The 25,809-nt window shown below is 42.9% G+C and overlaps 2 protein-coding genes across 2 annotated transcripts in view; both read left to right on the top strand.

Moving 5' to 3' along the window:
• The window catches only part of LOC138974009 (uncharacterized), a 146,553-nt gene extending 129,085 nt beyond the window's left edge, over positions 1–17,468 (top strand). The window contains exon 12 of the mRNA XM_070346702.1: positions 16,502–17,468. The gene's annotated coding sequence lies outside the window, so the exon portion shown is untranslated. The remainder of the gene's footprint in view (positions 1–16,501) is intronic.
• LOC138974775 (uncharacterized) overlaps positions 1–25,809 on the top strand; it is an 86,231-nt gene that overhangs the window by 43,725 nt on the left and 16,697 nt on the right. The window lies entirely within an intron of this gene.

The raw sequence follows: 25,809 nt of genomic DNA, 5'->3' as shown, positions 1-25,809 counted from the left end.
GGCGGCGCGTCGCGAAACCCCCACCAGGAAACTCTTGACACATCACTTTTCTTTTAACTTTCTCAAATGCCTTAGTGTTTGAAAATCGTTTTTTTTCCAAATAAATCTGCAAAACAAAGTATTTATCTCCGTCAATACCTTTTCGGGTATTACCAGTGCTTGCAACGGATAAATAATCTGCGATAACAAAAGAGATTTCACTATGCATATTTTCCCCATGATACTACAATTTCGTTTAAACCATTTCACAATGTTGCGTCGTATATTTTCAATACGGCTTGTCCAGTTTTCTTCAATCTCAGAGACCGATGAGGAGCTACTGAAATAAATTCCCAAAATCTTCACTTTTGTAGTCCACCTTAACCCGCACTCATTTTCATTACCATATTTATTACTGCCTAAGGCCATGATTTCAGTTTTTTGTCTATTCATTGCCAAACCAGAGAATTTGGAAAAATAGATAACAAGGGTTAATGCGTTTTTTAACTCATCCATATCGTTCAAAAATAGGGTCACATCATCAGCATATAATAATATCTTAAAGAACATATCATAATTATCATTAGTCTCTTTCGGCAGAGGCAGACCCTTAATTGAACCATCATTTCGAATTTTCAAGGCCAACAATTCTAATGCAAGGATGAAGGCCATCGGTGAAAAAGAACAGCCCTGTCTGATACCTGCGTTCAGTTCAATACATTCCGATAACCAGCCCATAAAATTGATACAACTTTCCGATTTATACAATAGAATCTCTACCCATCTTACAAAGACGGCACCACAATTAAATCTTTTAAATGCATACACATTATACTCTTTGGAAATCGTGTCAAATGCAGCTTTATAGTCCAGTGCTACAAGGAACCCAGGTTTATTATATTCGTTTACATACGACACTAAATCGTCTATTTGCCGGATCGCTGAACTAATGGTTCGACCCTTCAAAAAACCATACTGATCTTCACCAATAATATCTAAAATAACTTTAGATAGGCGAACTGAAAGAGTCTTCGCCAATATTTTATAATCAGTGTTTAATAGTGAAATCGGTCGCCAATTATTGCCCGTTTTTGTGTGACGGTTAATTCTCCCTTTAAAAAAGATGCATGAAAGGAATTCAATACCATGTATTTTATTTTACACCAGAAGAACTTCATAAAGGAGGTTGTAATACCATCACATCCAGGGGAGGAACCGTTTTTCATATTTTTTAAGGATGTCGATAATTCTGTTAAAGTGATCGGACTATCAATTCCAGTCTTCTGCTGTTCTGTTAATTGAGGAACTTCAACACCATCCAAAAACTGTTCAACCAAATTTTCATCAAACTCAATATTTGTTTCGTATCTCCTTCTAAAAAAACTGGAATTGTTCAGTCAAAATATCATCCTGATTTGTTATCACCTGACCATCTGATTTAGCAAGACGATCCATAATTTTCGCGTTTGAGTGTGTTTTTTCCATATTGAGAAAATACTTTGTATTTTGTTCTCCTTCTTCAATAAATTTAATTTGGGACCTAGCTTGGGCTCCCTTAGCTTCCTGTATTGAATAAATTTCCAGTTCTGCTTTTACTTTATCTTTTTCCATCAACAATTCGTTATTATCTTGATCTAAAACAAGGGCTTTGTCAATCCTATTCAAATTTTCCAACAATTCCCCATGTCTATTAAACTTACATCTATTTTTTTTCCTTACTGTACCGAATACAAAATTGCTCCCATGGGGTCGCCTTCACGCGGCGGGAGTGTTTCAACCGAGCTACCCCACCCCTTTACTTCTCTTCTTTTGTCTTATTTCTGCCTTACCAGTCCTTTCACCTATATTTCCTTCCAAGAAAACTCTCCCTACTATTCCCTGCAGTTTTCCAATTCTTTTCTTGTTGTCTTATTTCTACCTGACTGGATCCATCACCTTTATTTCACTTACCAAAAGTCTTCTTTTCCACATCCTTATTTCTCTGCACCCCGCATGTCGTAAGAGGCGACTAACGGATTATGTTTCTCCTTTTACCCTTGTTTAGTGGTTCTTGTATATAGTCAATGTTTGTAAAGATTTTAGTCAAGCAGTATGTAAGAAATGTTTAGTCCTTTGTACTGGAAACTTGCATTCTCCCAGTAAGGTCATATATTGTACTACGTTGCAAGCCCCTGGAGCAATTTTTTGATTAGTGCTTTTGTGAACAAGAAACACTTAACAAGTGGCTCTATATCATCTCCCCCCTTTCCCCTATCCCATCTCCCCCCTTTCCCCGTCGCGATATAATCTTGAATGGTTGAAAACGACGTTAAACACCAAATAAAGAAAGAAAGAAAAGAATACAAAATTATCTTATTTTAATCTTACACAAGTCCCATTTTACGTGATCCTCCAATATTTCATCTTGTATCTCAAATTCTTCCAACATCAAATTCAATTCATCAACAAAGATATGATCCTTTAACAAACTATCATTAAATTTCCAATATGATGGACCACGCTGAAATGAACATAATTTATATGTTATGTTAACCGACCGATGGTCGGATTGTGCAACGGAACATATATTACAGTCTCTAATATTATTTAGCACAGAGTCGGTAACAACAATATAATCCAATCTGCGAGCAATGAAAGGATTTTTTCTTGACCACGTAAATTCCCTTTCCTGAGGCCAAAATAACCTCCACATATTATTTAACTCACTATTTTCCAAGAACTTTTTAAAGCGATTAACATCCCCCACATTATGTTTTTCTCCACTAATAATGTGCTCTTCATTATCAATTACGCTGTTAAAATCTCCACACACTATGTAATTCAACATATTCAGCGACTGAATGTGCTTTTTCAACTTTTCAACAAAATGATATTTGTTTTTACCAATCGTTGGAGCATATACGTTCGAAATACAAACGTCCTCATTCTGCTGGGAAATGTGTACCATCAAAATCCCGATAAATACACGTCACAGGATACTGAAAACTCTTTTTGATAAAAAAATGATGTGTCCCATTTGTATTACAGCAATAAAACATTTGACCTCCCCATTCTTTTTCCCAAACTGTAATATCGGTTTCATGTACATATGATTCTTGCACAAAAATAATATCGTACGATATTATCGTCTTCCTCTTTATCGTATTTCTCAGTCCATGAATATTAATACTTTGTTATCTTTAATCATCCATGATGACATATCAACATTGATTTCAATCGAGTCGTATTCTAAAATCAGAGTCCATAGAGCGTAGCCAGGTCGTTTCCTCTAAGATCCGTCCAGCTGGCGCCAGCTAGGGTCTAGGTGATCTCGGCTGCAACGTCACACTGCTCCTCGAGAGATGATGTAGTCGGGCCAAGGGGTAGGTCATCCCGTCTAGCAACCTTGGCTGCATCGTTGTCCACCGGGGAGCTAAGCGGGCGCTTTTCTCTCGGGCACAACTGGGACCTGCGAAAGGCAAGTTTCGACTGCTTGATTGCACGCGTGGGACGAGACGATGGTGTTTCAGGGGTAGAGAACTGGGTCGCCGCCGCCGCCTGGTGTTCCTCGGTCAGATCCGCGCTGGCACCGTCTTCAGCAGGATATCTCAACTTATTGTTTTGTTTTTGCGTTTTGATTAATGTCTTGTCATGACGTCATATCCGTTGTTTAATCAGGGGCGCTGTGACGACCTCATTTTTCAAACCAATTCGATTCAAATTTGGTCAATCATTATTTGACTTATGCAGACTATAGGATTGAATTTCAGCATGGGAGCTTAACAATTGTTTGATGATTTTATGTATGGGAACAAAACAAATTGAAATGAAAATATAACAGTGTTATATCTCTCTCTCTCTCTCTCTCTCTCTCTCTCTCTCTCTCTCTCTCTCTCTCTCTCTCTCTCTCTCTCTCTCTCTCTCTCTCTCTCTCTCTCTCTCTCTCTCTCTCTTTCATAAGGGGCTATGGCCTATTGAATAAACTATCTGCGTCTGCGTCTGCGTCTGCGTCTCTCTCTTTATCTATCTCTCTCTCTCTCTCTCTCTCTCTCTCTCTCTCTCTCTCTCTCTCTCTCTCTCTCTCTCTCTCTCTCTCTCTCGTTCCATTTGCGCTACATTGCTTGCGATTGTTGTTTTGTCTTCTTACTTTTGCTCACTGTTATTTACACTTTTAACGTATCTATTTTACTCACAATGTCCACAGAGGAACCCGGACCAAACCTGACCACGACGTGCCCGGACTACGTGTCAGAAGGCAGCAACCTGACCTGTGAGTGCAGCTATCCTACAGCACAGCACGGCAACCCGCCCGCTACTATCTCCTGGTGTAACGTCACGGACACTGCTGATCTGCATATCTGCAATGTGTCAAGAGACATGAACGGGACTGAATATGCCTGTTCTTCAGTTTGGGGCGAGGGGCGTCCAGAAGAAGTTCGTTCTTCTTACAACTACACTATGCTTGTGGCTTGTGAGTAAATTAAAAATAGGAACCGGTTAACACGAAGCAAAAGACGAAACACAAGAACAGAAGGAACAAACACTAACAAACAAGCAAATTAACAAACAATTAAATTAGGGTTGTGTGGCTAGCGCGCTGGAAATTGGAAATGTGTGAAAGTTTGCGTTAGGAATGATGAGTTGTTTGTCACTAACCAGGAGTTCTGAGCTTGATTCTGCTCTTCTCATGTTCAATGTTGTTGGCATGCCAACTGACTGCACATCTGTTTAACTGATAGTGTTGTTCTGAATTGTCAGCGAGAATATGTTCCGGTCATTTTCAGATGGTCCCAACAATGCGACAGTGTATGTTTCTGGCGACGACAGCGACGACCCTAACATAATGACCTTGACCTGCACGTCCGACGTGGCCTATCCTTCCGTCAACTTTACCTGGAGTGTTGCTTGTGTGAACTTCACCTTTACCCCTGCCAACAGCAGCACGTGCACCATTGACATGGACAGGATTGACGTGCGCGAAGTGGTGTGCACGGCTTTCAATGACAAATTCCCAGAGATAAACGCCACAATATTACACGCGTTTTTATCTAGTAAGTGCTTTCACCTTCTCCTGTAGTAGCGTTAATACTGCACTGATCTATCTGCGCTTAGTCAGCAAGTGTGTCTAAAACATTCCCAAAAGATCATCAACAAAAAAAGCTGGGACATTCCTTGGGTTGTCTTGCCCTTGAATTTTGTCAACACTACGTCTGTCAGAAGTTGCGAATTCTACTTACATCCACACCGTGCTTGTTGCTTGTGAGTATAAGGACGAAACCCGATTCATTAGCATGTGTCTGTTGTGTGTCTAAATTGTCCCTCCCCTCAAAGATCTAGGCCCCAGGGAATAGTTGTTTTCGTTTGTGATGAAACGTTTCATGAATGAACTGTTTTTGGTTTTAAATCTTGCTGGCTTGCATTGCTGCCAGTTCGGATACTCTTGCTTTGTAAGCCATAGCCTCCTTCACATTGTATGTTTGTTAATTAATTTACTTTGTAATTTAACGTCTCAGAGCAGGACCTGTCCATCCCCGATCCCATGTATGTACATTTACCTGAATGATAGATTCTCTTCCTTGAGCAAAAAAACTAATTATCATTTAACACAGAACCGCGTTTCTATGGGGCTGAATATAATTTACAAGGGATTTATATCTCATGGTTGATTGTTTGGTATTTGTCTTTAAATGTCTCTTCAACTGATACGGCTATCCACGACCAAAGCAAATGTGTGTCCTGTCCGAGCTCACCTTGCAGTCCCAACATTAAAAAAAACATAATTTCATTTAATTCAAGCAATGTCAAAAGAAGGTTCTGTAGAGCTCATGTTTTTTGCACACGTGTCACTTCCAATGTTGTTAATATTGTTGATCTCCTTTAACACGTAATAACTATTGTCCGGGGAGGGGTGAGGGACGTCCCGGACTGTTGATCCCATAGTAGATTCTTGTACGTAAACACGTGAGACTTTAAGCGCTTCACCTATTGAATTTCGTGCATTACAGATGATGAGCCTGAGCCTGAGCCGTTTCCTTGGGTCGTTGTAGCGGTAGTGGTTGGTGCTACTGTCCTGGTCATTATTATCGTCATCGCCATCGTCGTCGTTGTATATAGGCGAAGAGGTAATATTGTTATGACATGATGAGCTTCAGTGCAAGCCATCTTTTACATTATGTTTTAGTTGAAGAAATAAATATACGCAGCTATTTTCTGCAAAGACTGAAGTGCCAGGTTTAATTTGATAATGTTTTTGTTTTATTGTCCCCTGAACAAGATTGGGAGGAATTGCAATTCATTCCAAATTGTAATACATGTCTGCAATATTGTTCTTGCGTTTTGTTCACATTCAGATGTAGATACATTTTAATTTTGTTTGTCTGTTTGTTTGTTTGTTTTTTTGTGTGTGCGTGTTGTGTCTGTGTGTGCTTGTCATTTTAACATTCACATACACTTATATTGATCTCATTTTGTGCCAGGAGGTCAACATGATGGACCACCCGCTTCTGATCCACACAGGTAAGGACAGTTATGTATAGATAGTCCACCTTTCTTCTTATCCTCTTTCGTCTCCCTTGGTCACCACCATCCCAACTTACCGCCACTCCCTTGGTCACCACCATCCCAACTTGGTCACCACCATCCCAACTGGGGTCCTGATTTGGCCTATATGGTCCGCTGGACCCAAAAAGCAACAACTAACTAACTAACCATCCCAACTTACTGCCACTCCCTGTCACCTAAAAGGCGACCGTAACAATGCGTTATGTCATTTTAACTCATTGTCTCACAGGTACGGATATATCCGTACCCACTCATATGGCTCTATCTGACGTGGTACGGATATATCCGTAGACAGATTCACTTCAGTCACTTCCTGTAACGGCGATCTAACGCCTGCATTCCAGCGTGTGGCTACACAGTTACTACACAGTTACTACAATTCTGAGTGACCTGCTGCATCACAGCTGGGGAGTTATGCATGAGTGACGTCTAAACGTTTAGGCGGCGTGCAAACAGCGAGTGCCGCCAACCGCGAGGTACACGGTATGCACGGGTGGCGACTATACGCTTGTACCACCGAAACTGGCGACTAAATTTAGACGTGCTCCGGAGGTCGTCTAAATGGTTTACACGCCGACTTCAGTGAACAGAATGGCCATTTTCATGGTTTTCCGCCATCAAAGTCGACGAATTTTTTCGCCGTAATCGTTTTTAGACAGAACCCAATAGTTGGAAGTGCTGGACTAAAAATTATTTTTTTTGCGATATTCACTTCCCTTGTCATATTATTTTAGAACCAACACCGATAAGATTAGCGAAGACATCTTTGATTCGTTTCAGAGCAAAGTAGCACTGACCCATATTTCACTGGTGCCGTTTTTGACTCTCAGCTTTTTACGCGACAGGCACCCTCTTGCTCGTTTCATCTTTTGCGCCTCCATTTCTCCACGTTCTCCGTCCATGAATAGTCTAACTCCCCGTGCGAGGAAGCGGGAGGATGTTATCGAATGACCCTAGCGCATGCGCAAAGGAAGGAATTCCTCGTTATAAAAATAGATTGACTGGTGACCTTGCATTACACGGCAACTTGAAAGTCGGCGGTCAAGTCGTCACCCGTGCATACCGACTGAGCGCCTGCGGTAGGCGGCGACTTTCAAGTCATGACTTCGCTGAAGTCGGCGTGTACATTCGACGTCACTCATACATAACACCCCTGGTCTCGGCTAAACAAAAGCTTGGTCAACATAGGTGGTGTAGAAAGGGTTAAAACTTATATTTATTTCAAGCTTACTTTTTGTTGCTATTTGTGATTGTGTGTTTCTTTAAAATCAGTTGCTTGCGCACCAAACGATAATAGCAGGCCTGAAAGTGACGAGTATTTTACTCGCCATGGCGAGTAGAAACATGTAAATGGCGAGTAGAAATGTTAATCTACTCGCCAAATGCGAGTAAAGTTTCTGAAACAAATGGTTGGTTTGGCGAGTACAATTTGCTCTTTGGCTAGTACATTATGAAATTTGTGTTTGTTTGCTTAACGCCCAGCCGACCACGAAGGGCCATATCAGGGTGATGCTGCTTTGACATATAACGTGCGCCACACACAAAACAGAAGTCGCAGCACAGGTTTCATGTCTCACCCAGTCACATTATTCTGACACCGGACCAATCAGTCCTAGCACTAACCCCACATTGCCAGACGCCCGGCGGAGCAGCCACTAGATTGCCAATTTTAAAGTCTTAGGTATGACCCAGCCGGGGTTCGAACCCACGGCCTCCCGATCACGGGGCGGACGCCTTACCACTAGACCAACCGTGCCGGTAGTAAATTATGAGAAGTACTAGCCAAAGGTCAGTGGCCCATTTGTGTAAGTGCATGTGCTAACAAACTGAATTACAGCTGGTTACTGCCCATCAGAGCTGTACTGAACGCGCACTCATCCGCTCGTTCCATTCTTATCAGTCACTCCAACAAATTAAATGTCCACACCAGCTGTTTGCAGTTAAGTCCACGTAAAGTGAAATGTTATTGAATTAAATTAAAGCTTTTTATGATTTTAACTTTTGTGAAAAATCATAGCAATTTCAAAATCAATTTTCCAAAACATATTTACAAAAAACATGAAAAAGTTTAGCATCAAATTATAGCACAGCAGGGCACTGCTGGCCGATTGTCTCCCCTGCCCTTCTGTTGGGTCAAACACAGGGGCAACAAAAACACAAATGTACAAAACATGAAAAAGTTTAGCATCAAATACAACTGTACAAAAACATGAAAAAGTTAGCATCAAATAGCACAGCAGGGCACTGCTGACCGATTGTCTCCCTTGCCCTTCGGTTGGGTCAAGCGAAGGGATTAAATGTAGCAAATTAAACATCAACTTGCCAAAATATATTTACCAAGGAATAAGAAGAAAAAGTTTAGCGTCAGTAGCCCAGCAGAGCAGCTGACTTATTGTCTCCGCTGCCCTACTGTTGGGTGAAACAAAGGGGGCCCTTTGTGGGTCGCAAAAACGATTGAGGCAGACCTACAGAACTGATAAAAATCGAGAAAGAGCCCGGGGATTACTTCCCTTGACCTGACCCTAAGGATCAACCAGGTTAGTAAGTAAACCGAAAAAAGAATGCCAGATGCCACAGTCGCGGGCTACTCAACCCAAACCACTCAGGGCGAAGGGAAGTAGGCTGTGGACCGATGCGATCTGTGAACTAAAGCTTAAGCTACGGTTCCGGACCTGTCAATGACGGTACTGCACCGAAGCTCAAACGGTGGTGTCAGCTCACCCTGGCATGGCATGCAAGAAAAACAACAACAGCGAAATGTACAGCAGGAAACTGATCGGAACATACGAATTATCTCTCTTGACTATTACAATGGACATCAACCAGCGACATGAAACAAAGCTCCAGCGCCTGATCCGAACATACAAATTATCTCTCTTGACTATTACAAAGGACATCAACCAGCGACATGAAACAAAGCTCCAGCTCCACAAAGTTACAAAATGCATGCCTCCATGATTGATAAAATGGAGGAGGGGTGGGTGGTGGAAAAATGTTCACCAAATACAAAAACTTGACCTTTCAGCTCGCTGGAATCTTGCGTAGTGACGCTAAGCTAAGCTGTGCGCGGGGCACTGTCCGCCGCATCGGTCAGTTCCAACGGTCCGCTACGAGCCAATCAAAGAAAGGCGCATGCAATCACACAAACTGCCCATCGCCACGCGAGCGTGGCGAGAAGCTCTTTTGTGTAAGTGCATGTGCTAACAAACTGAATTACAGCTGGTTACTGTCCATCAGAGCTGTACTGAACGCGCACTCATCCGCTCGTTCCATTCTTATCAGTCACTCCAACAAATTAAATGTCCACACCAGCTGTTTGCAGTTAAGTCCACGTAAAGTGAAATGTTATTGAATTAAATTAAAGCTTTTTATGATTTTAACTTTTGTGAAAAATCATAGCAATTTCAAAATCAATTTTCCAAAACATATTTACAAAAAACATGAAAAAGTTTAGCATCAAATTATAGCACAGCAGGGCACTGCTGGCCGATTGTCTCCCCTGCCCTTCTGTTGGGTCAACAAAGGGGCCATAAACACTTCCAATTGCCTTAAAAAAGAAGTGTTGACCCCACAGAAGGTAGGGAATGAGATGGACTGAACTGCAAAATACCTGAGCTTGCTTTTAACTGTACACAATGCAAAAATACGCAGTTCTGGACTGTCATTATCTCCCGTGTCTCGGGGCGATCTTTTGTGTCCGTGAAGTACCAGGCCTGAGAACCCTCGAGACCTGCAACATAAGAAAACAACACCGCGGCAGAGAAAAGCTTGTACTGTGTTTTGCATATCCAGTAACGTAAAGTTCAGTGTACCAATGATGGACTGCAGATCTCTTAACTGTACTTTTTTGTTTTCGCAGGCAAGCCTGAATAGCAGTTGGACATTTGGCTAACTTGTCTAGCGGGAGTCTGATCTCCATTCGTCCACCACTGTGGGATCGTCTAAAGCTGACTTCAAATATTTTGGGTTTGACCTAGGCTAAAGAACCCTTGTAGCCAATGTCGAAACCATCCATAAAAACCTGAAACTAATCTGTTGGTGAGATCCGGCCTGTAGCCTTCGAGCCAGTTTTGCAAAGGCTCACTTTGAACCGGTTTTGGGCCCGCCCCAAATCTTCTGTTTGATTCAGGGTCCCAGCGCGGCTGATGTAAACCCTCCAGACTTACCTGCTATGCGTTCGGTGACTGCAAACGTGGCTGCAGTGCAGGCTTGGGTGGCCAGGTCCTCGCCAGGTCCGCCGACTGTTGGGGTGCTTGGCTTGTTGTTAGGGCGTCAGTGTTGGCCGGTCCTGCCATTTGATTGGGCTGGGGCGTCTGGCAGGTGTCCCTGACCTGAGCCGCAACTGCCGCCTGCCCGCTGCTTCAATTTTTCCCTCCAACGCCTGGAGGAGCTGGGCCATCCCAGGAGGTGGTGTCCCTTGTGCCTCTGTAGCCACTGTCTGTGCTGAGGTTGGGCTGGAGGATCCCCTGTCGTCGTCTTTGTGGCCCTCTTATTTGCCGGCCATGTCTGCCTATTCTGGGCTGCAGGTCCAGGGCGGGTAGGCTTGTGTTTTGGCATCTAACCGACTGAGGAGAGAGCATCTTTGATCGTAAGGACTGGCTTAAACTGCCCATAACCGAGCTTACTACAGGCTGCTGGTGCCCAGGCAACTGGAATAAAAATGGTTAAAACAACCAGGTTGTTGGCGCTCAGGCAACTGGAATTAACGTGGTTAAAACAACCAAGCTGTTGGTGCTCAGGCAACTGGAATTAAAGTGGTTAACACAACCAGGCTGTTGGTGCTCAGGCAACTGGAATTAAAGTGGTTAACACAACCAGGCTGTTGGTGCTCAAGCAACTGGAATTAAAGTGGTTAACACAACCAGGCTGTTGGTGCTCAGGCAACTGAAATTAAACTGGTTAACACAACCAAGCTGTTGGTGCTCAGGCAACTGGAATAAAAGTGGTTAACACCACGAGGCTGTTGGTGCTCAGGCAACTGAAATAAAAGTGGTTAAACTGAGTTTCATGCGAAAAACGTGTGGCTGTGTTTCAAGCGCACTCAAAACGGCTGTGTTTCAAGCACCTAAAAACTGTGGCTGTGTTTCAAGCGCACATAAACTGGCTGTGTTTCAAGCGCCGAAAAGTTGTGGCTGTGTCTCAAGCGCACGCAAAATGGCTGTGTTTCAAGCACATCAAAATTGTGGCTGTGTTTCAAGCGCACATAAACTGGCTGTGTTTCAAGCGCAGAAACGTTGTGGCTGTGTCTCAAGCGCACGCAAAAAGGCTGTGTTTCAAGCACATAAAACTTGTGGCTGTGTTTCAAGCACATGAAAATTGTGGCTGTGTTTCAAGCGCACATACACTGGCTGTGTTTCAAGCACAGCAAACTGGGGTGGCTGTGTTTCAAGCGCACCAAAACACGATTGGAGCTGTGGCTGTTGGTGCCCAAGCAACTGGAATTAAGTGGTTAAAACAATGAGGCTGTTGGTGCTTAGGCAACTGGAATTAAACTGGTTAACACACCAAGCCATTGGTGCTCAGGCAACTGGAATTAACGAGGTTAACACAACCAAGCTGTTGGTGCTCAGGCAACTGAAATAAAAGTGGTTAAACTGAGTTTCATGCAGAAACATGTGTGGCTGTGTTTCAAGCGCACTCAAAATGGCTGTGTTTCAAGCACCTACAAATTGTGGCTGTGTTTCAAGCGCACAAAAACTGGCTGTGTTTCAAGCGCAGAAAAGTTGTGGCTGTGTCTCTAGCGCACGCAAAATGGCTGTGTTTAAAGCACATACAAATTGTGGCTGTGTTTCAAGCGCACACAAAACACGATTGGAGCTGTGGCTGCTGGTGCCCAGGCAACTGGAATTAAGGGGTTAAAACAATGAGGCTGTTGGTGCTCAGGCAACTGGAATTAAACTGGTTAACCAACCAAGCTGTTGGTGCTCAGGCAACTGGAATTAAAGTGGTTAATGTGTGTTTTGAGCCATAGAAAACCCCTTGGCTGTGTTTCAAGCGCAGAAAACGTATGGCTGTGTATCCAGCGCACCCAAAAACATTTAGAGAAAGCATCATAATTATGCATTTCCCCCCACATATAATTCTATTAGATTGCCACCTGTCATGAACATGAACTTGACTCAAGTCAGATAACGCTGCGACCACAGGCACCCGATGACCGCTGGCTTCAGACGCCCCAAGCGTCCATCGCCCCTGCAACGCCACACGAAATGGTACCCTATCCGACAGATAAAGCATTTTTGCTAGTAAAGACTGGCTTAACAGCTCATAACCGAGCTTACTGTTTCGTCCCACTGCTTAGTACTAGCTGCATGACAGGCTGCTTGTGCTCAGACACTGGAATAAAAGTGGTTAAAATAACCAGGTTGCCGGTGTTCCGGCAACTGGAATAACAATGGTTAAAACCCCCAGGCTGCTGGTGCTCAGGCACTGGAATAACAGTGGTTGTGGTTAAAACAAATGCGTAACTTGTGGCTGTGTTTCAAGCGCCCACACAATGGCTGTGTTTCAAGCGCATACAACATGGCTGAGTTTCAAGCGCATACAAAATGGCTGTGTTTCAAGCGCATACAAAATGGCTATGTTTCAAGCGCATACAAAATGGCTGTGTTTCAAGCGCATACAAAATGGCTATGTTTCAAGCGCATACCAAATGGCTGTATTTCAAGCGCATACATAAATGGCTGGGTGTCAAGCGCATACAAAATGGATGTGTTTCAAGCGCATACAAGATAACTGGAATAAAAGTGGATAAAACAACACGGCTGTTGGTGCTCGAGCAACTGGAATAAAAGTGTATCAAATAACCAAAGGGAAGTAATCGCTCAATGCATACGACATGTGTAATAGAGTAAGCGAGAGTTGTATGGAACCTTTTCTCCTGGCACCTGAGAGAATAACAAGCATTGAAATGAACAAGCGACTTTCATCCTCAAAAAAAAAGGATGGCACCCGATGACCGCTGGCTTCCGACGCCGCTAGGCGTCCGTCCCCCCTGCAACGCAACCCAAAATATCAGGTGTAGCGTGGCCCTGGCTAAAAATAGCCGCCACGCGTGTACCACCCCAGAAGTCTGAGCCTTCACCGTTTAACCTATCGGAAAGTAGGTCGCTGGTACACGGCCCGTCAGTGCTTCTGCGAGAGTCTGGTCACAAACACAGCGCTGGAGACTGTCTGCCTCCAGCCAAATAGGTCACGCTGTCAGCGCGGCTCGTACCGTGTACAGTGCTCTTGCTCGGCAAGGCTGCCTGCGCTTCCCACACGTTTGCTGGCCGCGATCAGAGCGCCTCGTACCGATTTATACCTTAGGTAACTGCCCTGTTCAGACAAATGTACGCCGTCGGCCGCAAACAAGCCTCTTTTCTCCTCCTGAAATTGAAACTTGTCATGGCACCACCGTGACGTAATGCAAGTCAGCACTGTGTTCTGCCAGCCTGGCGAGCCCAGGCGTGATAGCGTTGCTTTATTGTGGCCGATCAGCCCCGCGATCCTCTGTAATCGGCGGTTGGACTGAAGCGAGACAGAATGCCACAAACCACAACTTGTTTAACTTTGTAAACCCCATGGAGGAGGCCAGCGAATGCCAGCATCGTCAAGGCAAACTCCTCAGCATCCATAGGTTCTGCAAACCTGAAATCATTTCCCCCAAGTTGTAAGATCACAACGTCAGGTGCAGTGCGAAAAATCTTTCGCAAGGAGTTGGATCCGGCGCCATTTTTTCCAACCAATTGTTGGAGGCGTAAGCCTCCCCTGCCCACAATGTTAACGTACATTTGGCTATCAAGTTTGAAATCAGGACGCATGCGAGGATCGCATCCCGACGCAATGCATTCCCGCAAACGTCTGCAAATGGAATGACCAAAAACATATGCTTGTAACATCGTTAAAAACCAACAAAGAAATACAAATTTTCACCAAATACAAAAACTTGACCTTTCAGCTCGCTGGAATCTTGCGTAGTGACGCTAAGCTAAGCTTTGCGCGGGGCACTGTCCGCCGCATCGGTCAGTTCCAACGGTCCGCTACGAGCCAATCAAAGAAAGGCGCATGCAATCACACACACACTGCCCATCGCCACGCGAGCGTGGCGAGAAGCTCTTTTTGTGGACTTAGATAAATTACAGTGTTTGGCAAACAGGGGTAGTAATTGCAAAACACACTTTTGTTTAACTAAAGCGCTGAACGCCGTCTGTTTTGTTTTTAATGCATTCATTACCATTCCTATTTTTACATGTTATCAAGTTTTGACTAAATCTTTTAACATGTAGACGGGTAATCGAGACGAGGGTGGTGGTGTATGTGTGTGTGTGTGTGTGTGTGTGTGTGTGTGTGTGTGTGTGTGTAGAGCGATTCAGAGAAAACTTCTTGACCGATCGTCATGAATATTTCCATGAGAGTTTCTGCGAATTATATCTTCATTTTGTATCTGCATTTGTTCCATGCATGTTCTTGATGATGTCATAATATGACATTATGTTAAAGTTGAGGGGGCACACCCTGTCACACCCTCACATTTTGGTCAAGCATTCTTCGACGAATCCTGGTCTATTGGATTGAATTTCAGCTTGGAAGCTTACAAATCAATGATGAGTTTGGTCATTACAAATCTGAACATTCAAATTAAGATTAAAATTGAAGTAATCGATCCCAGTTAACCTGTTTGTAATATTCCTCATTCAAAAAACAAATAGATGTGTTATGTTTGGATTAAAAATAAGCTCAGAAAGTTAAAAATAATACCGGAAGTGTGCTTTCCTCTGAAGCGTCATACGCCACTCCGCTATAATTACTGGCTTGTCCCTTCAAGCGAGCCGGCCGCTGCCGCGGGTGTTGTCGTGAAATGCCGCAGTACGTTCAGTTTCATTCTGTGAATTCAACCAATTGACTTAATGAATTAATTTTGCTTCACGCGACTTGTTTACATTTTGGGTTTGTTACCTTTAAAATATTGTTATACACTTTTCTCTGTTTTCGCCAGAAACATGCTTTTCAAAATACACCTACTAATCTGTGTAAATCTACTAATGATACTGGGAATAGAAACCGCAGCAGTACTGTACAGTGACGGGATCTCTTTTTTTTCCAGAGAGAACCATTCAGTGGACGAAAATCCGTCAGGGGACTACTACTTAACCCCTGTTGCATCGCACACTACGCGACATGGTAAGTGACAACATCGTTGAGAGTGAGAGAGAGAGAGAGAGAGAGAGAGAGAGAGAGAGAGAGAGAGAGAGAGAGAGCGAGAGAGAGAGCGAGAGAGAGAGAGAGAGAGAGCGAGAGAGAGAGAGAGAGAGCGAGAGAGAGAGAGAGAGAGCGAGAGAGAGAGCGAGAGAGAGAGAGAGAGAAAGAGAGAGAGCGAGAGAGAGAGAAAGAGAGAGAGAGAGAGAGAGAGAGCGAGAGAGAGAGAGAGAAAGAGAGAGAGAGCGAGAAAGAGAGAGAGATCAGAGAGAAAGAGAGAGAGAGAGAGAGAGAAAGCGAGAGAGAGACTGAGAGAGAGAGAGAGAGAGAGAGAGAGAGAGAGAGAGAGAGAGAGAGAGAGAGAGACAGCTAGGAGACAGACAGACAGACAGGCAGGCAAACACAGACTACATAAATAACTGTCTTGTAACCTACCGCTAGGATGATGAAAACTTCCCCTGTTCCAGAGGACCAGCTTCCATACGACAGTCTGCAGATGTCTCAAGTAGGAATGAGATCCGAGTACTCGGACGTTGGTCGCCATGGACACGCTATGCACGCAGATACTTGAGGTAGGCAGTACTTACATTTGAATGAAACCGTTTACTAATGTCAACGTTTTGGGAGTGTAAACGTGGGTCTTTGTTACTGTCCATTGGTCTGGCTGGTTGGTTGACTGTTTGCTTACAGTCTGCGTGTGCGTGTAATTGTAGCAGTTGGTTTTGACTGACATTGTGTCTACCCATCTCTCCGTCTTGCTATCTTGTTTTGACACTAAAACCTACGCTGTATCGTTCTGTTTCAGCAACACCCTATGAAAGTCTGCGCCGGTCTGATGTAGGCTTGACATCACAGTACTCTGAAAATGGTGCCACCAGGTCCAGCCGATGATTAAGGGTTGCATGCCAATTCAAACTGCGATAACTAAACACATGCCATTATTTGTCTAGGTATCGTGTCTATAGCAGGAAGCAACAAATACATGAAATAAAAGAATGTTAAAGCAGATGAATGCTAATAATGTTGAATCTAAAATAACGGCAACTCGTTGCTTGACATTTACACTGTTTGTGTGGTATTACCTGCCATTTTAGATAGATAGCGATAGAGAGAAGCCCCCCGCGGGTTAGGGGGAGTCCCATATTGGTTGGGACGAGGAAGAATTTACCCTATGCTCCCCAGCATGTCGTAAGAGGCGACTTACGGATTCTGTTTCTCTTTTTACCCTTGTTAAGTGTTTCTTGTATAGAATATAGTCAATTTTTGTAAAGATTTTAGTCAAGCAGCATGTAAGAAATGTTAAGTCCTTTGTACTGGAAACTTGCATTCTCCCAGTAAGGTAATATATTGTACTACGTTGCAAGCCCCTGGAGCAATATTTTGATTAGTGCTTTTGTTAACAAGAAACAATTGACAAGTGGCTCTATCCCATCTTACCCCTTTCCCCGTCGCGATATAACCTTAGTGGTTGAAAACGACGTTAAACACCAAATAAAGAAATAAAGAAAGATAGAGATAAATAGAAAGTGAGAGAGAGAGAGATAGAGAGAGAGAGAGAGAGATAGAGAGAGAGAGATGGGAGAAAGAGAGAGCGAGAGAGAGAGAGAGATGGGAGAGAGAGAGATTGATTGATTGATTGATTAAACTTTATTACAGAAGGATGGAGATTTCAGGCGTTGCCTAGTCTTACAATCTGTCCTTGCTAAGAGAGAGAGAGAGAGAGAGAGAGAGAGAGAGAGAGAGAGAGAGAGAGAGAGAGAGAGAGAGAGAGAGAGAGAGAGAGAGAGAGAGAGAGAACAAGAACAGGAACAAGAACAATTCTTTATTTAACGAGGGTAATAGAGTAAGCAGTGATCTGCTTTTTTACATCCGGCCCTCGCCCTAAAGAGGGTCTAGTCTAAAATTGCTAAAGAATAAGCAAGTAAAGAAAACTACTGCGCTACATGATTATAATAAAATGAAAGTAAGAACATATCATCAATTTACATACATTACATTGCTTAAATGAAAAATGTTAAGTTCATTTGACATGAGTTAAGAATTATAGAGTAGATTGCACTGACGCAACAAAGCTGTAAATGCAGAGAGAGAGAGAGAGAGAGAGAGAGAGAGAGAGAGAGAGAGAGAGAGAGAGAGAGAGAGAGAGAGAGAGAGAGAGAGAGAGATGGGAGGGAGGGAGAGAGAGAGAGAGAGAGAGAGAGAGAGAGAGAGAGAGAGAGAGAGAGAGAGTCACTTTAGATGGTTTATTATACGTGTGGCCATTGGCCCATATACAAACCAGGGAAGAGGGAATGTGTGTGTGGGGGAGTGTCATACATGAAACCAGTATAATGCGTCGAGTGTTTTACTGTGTGCGAGCATTTTTTTGACACTTACATGTTTGAATATTTCTCTGATTTTTGTTCCCCGCATTTGCTGCTTTACTCTGAAGACGTGTGTGTGTGGGTGTGTGTGGGAGTATGTGTGTTTTCGGTGGGTGTACATGTGTGGATGTATTATTTGAGAGCCACACAATATTAAGCTTCTGTGCACGACTAAATTACGCGACATAGACTTACATGTTAAACTGCTTCGCGTGCAAGATGCTTGAAACGTAATTTCTTAGCAAGTGTTGTTCTTGTTTGTTGCTTCAAATGACTTAAAACAGTTTTCTTTCTTCGTCATTTGTTTCATGTGGTATACACTCAGTACAATTCCATCTCCGTTCATTTTGTTAACTTTTATTTCCGGCGACAGCCGCGTCAGCGATTTTGACTAGGACCATGTTCATTAATTATGTTTTCCTACTTTGTATAAAAAAAACCCGTTTATAACCTCTTTGTTCACCTGTCTTTTGCTACAGCTTTCTCCTGTTTTTCGCTCCTTAACCACTGTTATCCTTTTTAAGAGAGAGAGATCCAATCTCTTTGCTTAGTTGTATTGGGAAAGTGCTCGAAAAATGTATACAAATCCGTGTGTTTGGTTATTTGCAACATTATAATTTGATTACATGCACACTGTTAATCTGGTTTTATTGCTGGTGATTCGTTTATCAATTACTGAGTATGTATGAATAATATTGTGTTGCACTTGATAAAAACATTATGTCACAGGCAATATTCGTTGATGTATCTAAAGCTTTCGATACATTTTGACATCGTGGTCTGCTCCACAAGCTTGAGGCGATTGGTATAAGAGGTCCCTTGCTTGTTTGGTTCGAACATTACTTGAGCGATCGCAGGCAAGCAGTAGTACTGAAATGAACCAAATCAAGTTGTGTTACCCCTTCTGCTGGTGTCCCCCAGGGTTCTGTTTTAGGAGCTCTATTATTTATCATTTATATTAACGACATTGGTGTTGGTCTTGAATCAGTATTGAAACTCTTTGCAGACGATACGAGTATGTATTTATGTTTAAATAGCGATGCTATACGAGCAGAGATTTGTAATTCTGATTTGGATAAAATTCGCGCATGGGCTTTTAAATGAAAAGTCACTTTTAATTGTCAAAAGACAGAATTGTTGGACATTTCTAGGCAAAAACATGAGTTACTTCCACCATTGTATTTCGAAGATGCCCATGCACTTAATTGATGTTGAAAATCACAAGAATCTTGGCGTTATTCTACAAGGTAATTGTAAATGGGATTCCCACATAAAAAGTATCATTGTTAAATGTAGAACGTCAATTGCGTGTTTTGGTTTATTCAAGTATCATTTAAACAGAAAAACGCTTGAAGTTATATATAAATCATGTATATTACCTTCGTTTGATTATGCGGACATTATTTGGGATAACTGTACGAAGTGTTTAGCAAACGAGTTGGAGACATTGCATCTCAACGCAATCCGAATCATTGCATAGGTGCAGTCCGCGGTACAAGCCATCCAAAACTGTATAATGAATCGGGTTTGTGCCCTTAAAATAAAGGGACGTCGTCCTAAACTGTTGCTGTATTATAAAATTGTAAATCGTTTAACCCCAGAATATTTATGTAAATCCATACCACAGACGACGCCCTCTTGAACGTAAGGTTCCATTGTGCAGAAGTGAGTTATATAAATCTTCATTTTTTACTTCAACGACAGCTTTGTGGAATACTTTTCCAGAAAATATACGACAAACGCAGTCAGTTGGTGAATTTAAAAGATATTTGACCGATGGAGAAGTTGTTGTTCCTGTCACAAGCAGCTGTAATTATTTCGTATTGTATGCAATCATTGCAAGCGCCTGTTCTTTGTGCTGTCGTTTACCTGCCAGGTGAGACAGCTAGCACTCGTAGTTTTCGTGCGGCACGGTTTTCTCTAATTTCTAGTGAAACGGGTGTATCTCAGGTGTGCTGTAGTGAGCAGTAAATTCAGTTGTGTGTCAGTTTTATTCATTCTTGCCGTAGCCGTTTACAGGGCTAGAAGTCTGCGTTCCAGACTGGAATCCGTTCTTCATTTGAACGTTACTTTTGCTTCCATAGAGCAAAAGGGAGCTGTCTTCATTTGACAGGGGAATTTCGCGTATGCTTTCATGCAACCAGGATGTGGTGCGTAATTCTTTTCTATTGTTTTCGGTGTAGTTTAGGCTGTTTGCGTGGTACATGTTTGTTGTTTCGTGTCTGTGCGTTTCTTATATGTTCAGGCTAGTCGGTCAGGTATTTCGTTTAAAGAAGGTTAGTTTTATTAGTATTGTTGTTATGTTAGTTATCAATTTTGAATATGGTCTGTGCATTATGATAACTTGTGTATGTAAAAAGACGGAAAGCTATTTTCGTGTTACATGTTTGCATAACTTCTGCCAATTATTAAACATGTAATGAATTGGTAGAACGTTCATAACATATGAAGTATTTGTGCGAGTGTGTGAGAGTCATAGAGGCTTTGTCCATTCTTTCCTGCATTGGGTTTGATATATGGGAACGGATAAGCGATGTGAGTTAACCATGGACTAAGAGCAATGCTAACCATTTCAGGTTGCGGTTTTCTTGCCGAGGAGTGATGGAGATGATCCGCCAGCCCAGTCAAGCTAAGCCATTCTACTGTTGAGGGCTGCTATGGACTCGCTTCGCATGGAACTCGTTCTACAGCTGAGGGCTGCTATGGACTCACTTCGCCAGGAACTCATTCTGCGCTCGTGACGTCATTCGTCTTCGGGGCATCTACACCCAGGATCTCGCTTCACTTCAAGTCACTGTCAGACCTGCTGGACGGTAACTCTTCCGCTAAATCCGTCCCCTAAAAATAACCCATGCAGGAAGTGTAATTTCAGTGTATGATGGAGTGATAGCAAGAGGGTGTGTTTGCGAGGTAGAGATTTGATGTGAGTGAATGAGAGTAATTAGAGTGTAAACGTTAATTATCTTTGGCAAGGGATTGGGGTTATTTGATGTGTAAATGTGAGTTTTGAGTGTTTTGTTTTGTTCAAGAAACGTATAACTTCATTTATTGTGTTTTGTACCTTTTTACAGTTGAGAGAGAGAAAATTCTGTGAGTTTGTGGATGACAGACAGCGCATATGTGGGTGTGCATATGTGTGTGTGACAGTTCCACAGTGTTATCAATCAGGAAACCGCCAGGCACAGCATGCAGGTTGAGATTAAATATGAGCGATTTGCAACACAATTAATAAACCGACACCTTTCTGACAATTTAGAATGCACGTGTGGAGTATGCCCGAAAGATGCTGAACATGTTTTGTTACACTGTACAACATTTAAAGAACATATAATTCAATAGTCTGCCAACGCACGTTCTGGACTGCAAAACACTCTTGTGTGGAAGTACTGATTTAACTATATTTTTGAAAAATATTTTCTGTTGTACAGGATTATGTTATGTCAACTGATCGCTTCGGCTGATATTACAGTGCAACCTCGTTTACTCGAACTTCAGGGGTCAGGGAAATTAATTCGAGTTAGAAAGAATTCGAGTTATCCAATTTTACAATACAAAGTCACAATACCGTTTAACTAATGGTTGAAGAAGTCCTTGATGCTCTTCTGCTTCATGAAGGTATGGTGGGAAGATTCCAAGTCTTGCTCCAGTTTGCTGAGGGTGTCCCAGTGGCCTTCATGACGAGTGAGTTGCTTGGGCATTGCCACAAGGAAATGACGAAGAGTAGCCAGTGATTCCATAGCCTAGTATCATAATTGGACTTGATCTTGTCCTTTTGGTTCAGCCAGGTGGAGAGTGTGTTTGGCTTGACGTTAAAGTCTTTGGCAATTTGACCTTTCTTCTTGTTCCCCTTCTCCACTTCAAGGATTGCCTTGTACTTGGTCTCTAGGGTTTGAGTGTCCAATTTCCTTTTGCAAGAATGTCTTTGCCGAGGAGTGGCTGCATGGCCTTTGGGGAGCTGTGGCAGGGGAGGCAGAGGTAGAAGGCTGTTCTCCTCTGGCAGGAGAGGCTGATGCAAGTGTTCTGAACATGTTAAAGGCCGAGGTCCAACAGGCCAAAATACCCATGGGTATAGGCGGAGCCTATTTTCAGTGACCGACAGGTCTCAAGTTACCTAGTCTGGTGGATGCAGTGGCCAAGGCATTCCGCTTGATTAAACAAGCCAACAGCAGACTGCATACCTCGCCTTGATGTGTGTGCCTTTCTTGTGAACCTCTGTAAAGTCCCGTTATGTGTGTGTGTGTGGTATTCACCTTTTTTTCTGACGGTTATTTGGAAGCATTATTAGTTGCAATAATTTATTCACACTAGCAATAAATCCTCTGAATGCAGATTACACGTACACACACACGCACACGCCGTCGCATGCGCGCGCGCATTTGTAGGCCTACACTTGTGCAATACAACTGAGCACATGGTGAAAGTTATGCAGTGCCATGCACTAACGCAACCTGTCAACCTGACTTCGTGTTGTAGACTGGAGAGTAGAAATACCCTCTCTCTTGGTGCAGAACCTAATGCTGAGTGGAAACTCGCACCAACAATCGGATGCCAAGAACTTGAGGGACCATCTACAGAGTTAAATGTGTCACTGCTTTCTGTACATGCATGTTTGAATGTTTCACCCAAGACATTGGCGCCACTATGTAGCTCTGTGTCTTGGTTTTACAGTTCCCAAGGTATCAAGGTCGGTACCGTTTTCAAGACGAGTAGGTCAGTCTAGCCGGCTTTTGGAACAGTGGAACCCTTGTTACACAAACCGACTGCATTCTGTAAAGAAAATATATTGACCATTGTCTTTGCCATAATAAGCCAAATGTAAAGCCTGTGAATCTAACAAGTTGAAACTGACTTGTTAGACACCCTTATTTTGAACAAAAGATATAGTTTGCGGTTGTTAATTACGCATGTGACCGTTGGCTTCAGGTTGACCAGTAAATCCAGATACATAACGGCACTGTGAGCGTGCATTTCGCTCCCCGAGCCCACATGTTTGGTTTTGTCTTAGGTTACCAAAATTTGCGGGAAGAGGAGAAATTTGGTGGGAAAACTTGCATTTAGTCGTCAAGGCATGGTCTCGCGTCGTCACTGTCCGGAGGAGAACAGCTTTGTGACTAATAAATGTTTAATTAGATAGCAGAGCATCACTATTGCTGGATGTGGATGAATATGATATCTGTGACAGACAGGGATTACGACATTTGCTGCAGAGTCGCCTGAATAATGGTGTTTTAGTGTGTGAAAAAGTGAAGAAAGTGTGTTTCATGAGTCATGAGTGCCTAGTTCCAACGTGCATGACTGTGATACGCGGTGTTCTACCGGAAACATCAAGCAACGCGTATACAATTATTTTCTCTGGAAAAGTCTGCCATAAATTCAAGACATTGGTACTTTACTGACGATCGTATTCATCCACCAAATAACTTTAGCTTCCCTTTTCAGCCCAAGAAGAAAACTTTTTTGTCGGTTGAATATGTTTCACTTTTTAAAAAAAAGTAATAAATACCAAACTAACATTCGTAAAGTTGTTACGTCTGGTACTTGTGTGTAAATGTATGTATGTGTGTCGTAAATACCCTATCAGAAAAATGCGTGTGTTGTTTCTGTTCACAAACTCCCGTCTCACACACACACACAACACATGAACAAAGCACAAAGACTAAACACGATTCCTGCCCTTTGCCCTCGTACTTGTATTCAAGTGGTCACACATTAACCAACGATCACAACATAATATCAATACAATATCTCATCCACTCAAGACTCTTCCATACAATATAACAGTATTATCTCGAGTAAGATGAAAAGGAAGTCTCTCCCTCGATGATGTCGTCCTTGCTGACTCTCCGATCAAGAATCACACATACTAATATAATTCACATGTCGGCTCACATTTCAGTGGCCGTACATCTATTCTGGATTCATCCAATCCGTTACTACACCACGTAGCTGGTTATCTTCACTTGCCAACTCACAATACAGTGGTTACAAGTTTATTCTGGATTCTCACAATCCTATTTCACATACAAAGTTCACTTGCCAACTCACAATACAGTGGTTACAAGTTTATTCCGGATTCTCACAATCCTATTCCACATACAAAGTTCTGTGGGTGCGCACCTCTTCCAGGTCGCACATGTATGTTTACTCACAAACCAGCGGGTCCGACACTTGCACCATATTCATACATAATATGGGGTACACACCAGCTGCAAGTTCTCCAGCGCTGCGTTACACTTTACGTTTACTCACAAATCAGCGGGTCCGACACTTGCACCATATTCACACATGATATGGGGTACACACCAGCTGCAAGTTCTCCAGCGCTGCGTTACACTCCTGCGCCGACACTACTGGTCCTGGCCGCAAGGAGGGGACGCTCCTCTTCTCACCCCTCTACCCTTCCAGTCGAGCGCGTCCTTGCTCCCACCGGGATGCTGTATAGAAAGTTTATGCTACCGTAAGTTTCAATTCTAAGATAAACTTCTCCACACAATAATACTTCCATTCTTTCTCAGTATTATTCAATTATCCGCCAACTATTATTTACACCAGCTCATTTACAAGTAACTTCATTACCACAGAACATACCACACTCTATTCAAAATGGCTGACACAGCTCACGGCACGCTTTCCACCCATTTCACAACATGACTCTCACAGTCATTTCACAAGTTAAGGTTACTGAACAAAAATACAATTCAATAAATACCTGTATTCTCACAGCATTTGAATCATACCAGATTCATTCACAGTAACCACTAAACAGTCGACTCACTGCTCCTTGAGCAACATCTGACAACAGCGTAGAGTGAACACACCCTCTCCCGAGAGCGCTTTCAGATGTTCTGCCGGCTATCCAACATGGCCGCTTCAAGGTTATCATATTTTAGTCATCTCTGATTGGCCCGTAGCAGCCAATGACAATACAGGTCACAAGAGTCAGCCAACTATCTCAACATGTGACATTCCTACCACGCGGTCAAGTCGTGAAACTAAAAGTATGGCTAGCCAATCTGTACACATTTGTTTAAACCATCTAACGCTAAATTATGTACAAATCCATTTGTCACAAAAGTGCAGACTATCTTTGAAACGATTTATTAATTACAGAACGATTATTGAAAGTGTTTCACTCTCAGGCAGATTAACCAGTGGTGTCATGTAGCATCCATGGCGGCTGCAATAGCACGGAGTGACCGGAACTTTGGGGTCAGGCAACATCTGGTAAACGTTATGTGGCGGGTGTGTGCTGCCGAAAAGGAATGAGCGGTGCGTGGACATTATCTTTCTCGTGTCTTTAGCTCCGCCCAGTCCACCACGACTGACAGCCGTTTGATTTTGAATTCAAATTTGGCGAGTGAATTTTTTTTCTGAAAGTACGTTATCCAGGGGTTATTATAAACACATTTCGGGGTGCATGTGTGGTGTACACCTTCAAATGTTTGCTTGACAAAAATGGTGCTTTTGAGTTTGGTATAGACAGAGTATTTTTGAAAATAATATTTCAAGTGAGAGCTCGTTTCCTGAAAAGGGCTGGACATTAGACTGAAGTGCCACGCGCCGCTCTGCTTTTATACCCGACCCTCGGCCTTTAAGATGTGGCAGTAGCGTGTAGGCAATCAAATGCTGAATGAAAACTACAGAAACATCAGAGCCCAGGCTTTTACACACGTATACTGCCATGAAGAAAATGAAAATGAGAAAATCTCTAAAAGCTCAGCCTGAGCGAAATTGTTAGTAACAGTTCAGT

This window comes from Littorina saxatilis, linkage group LG8 (assembly GCF_037325665.1).
Source record: "Littorina saxatilis isolate snail1 linkage group LG8, US_GU_Lsax_2.0, whole genome shotgun sequence".
NCBI lineage: Eukaryota > Metazoa > Mollusca > Gastropoda > Littorinimorpha > Littorinidae > Littorina > Littorina saxatilis.
Note: the sequence above shows the minus strand (reverse complement) of the source record. Positions and strands in the feature narration are given on the sequence as shown.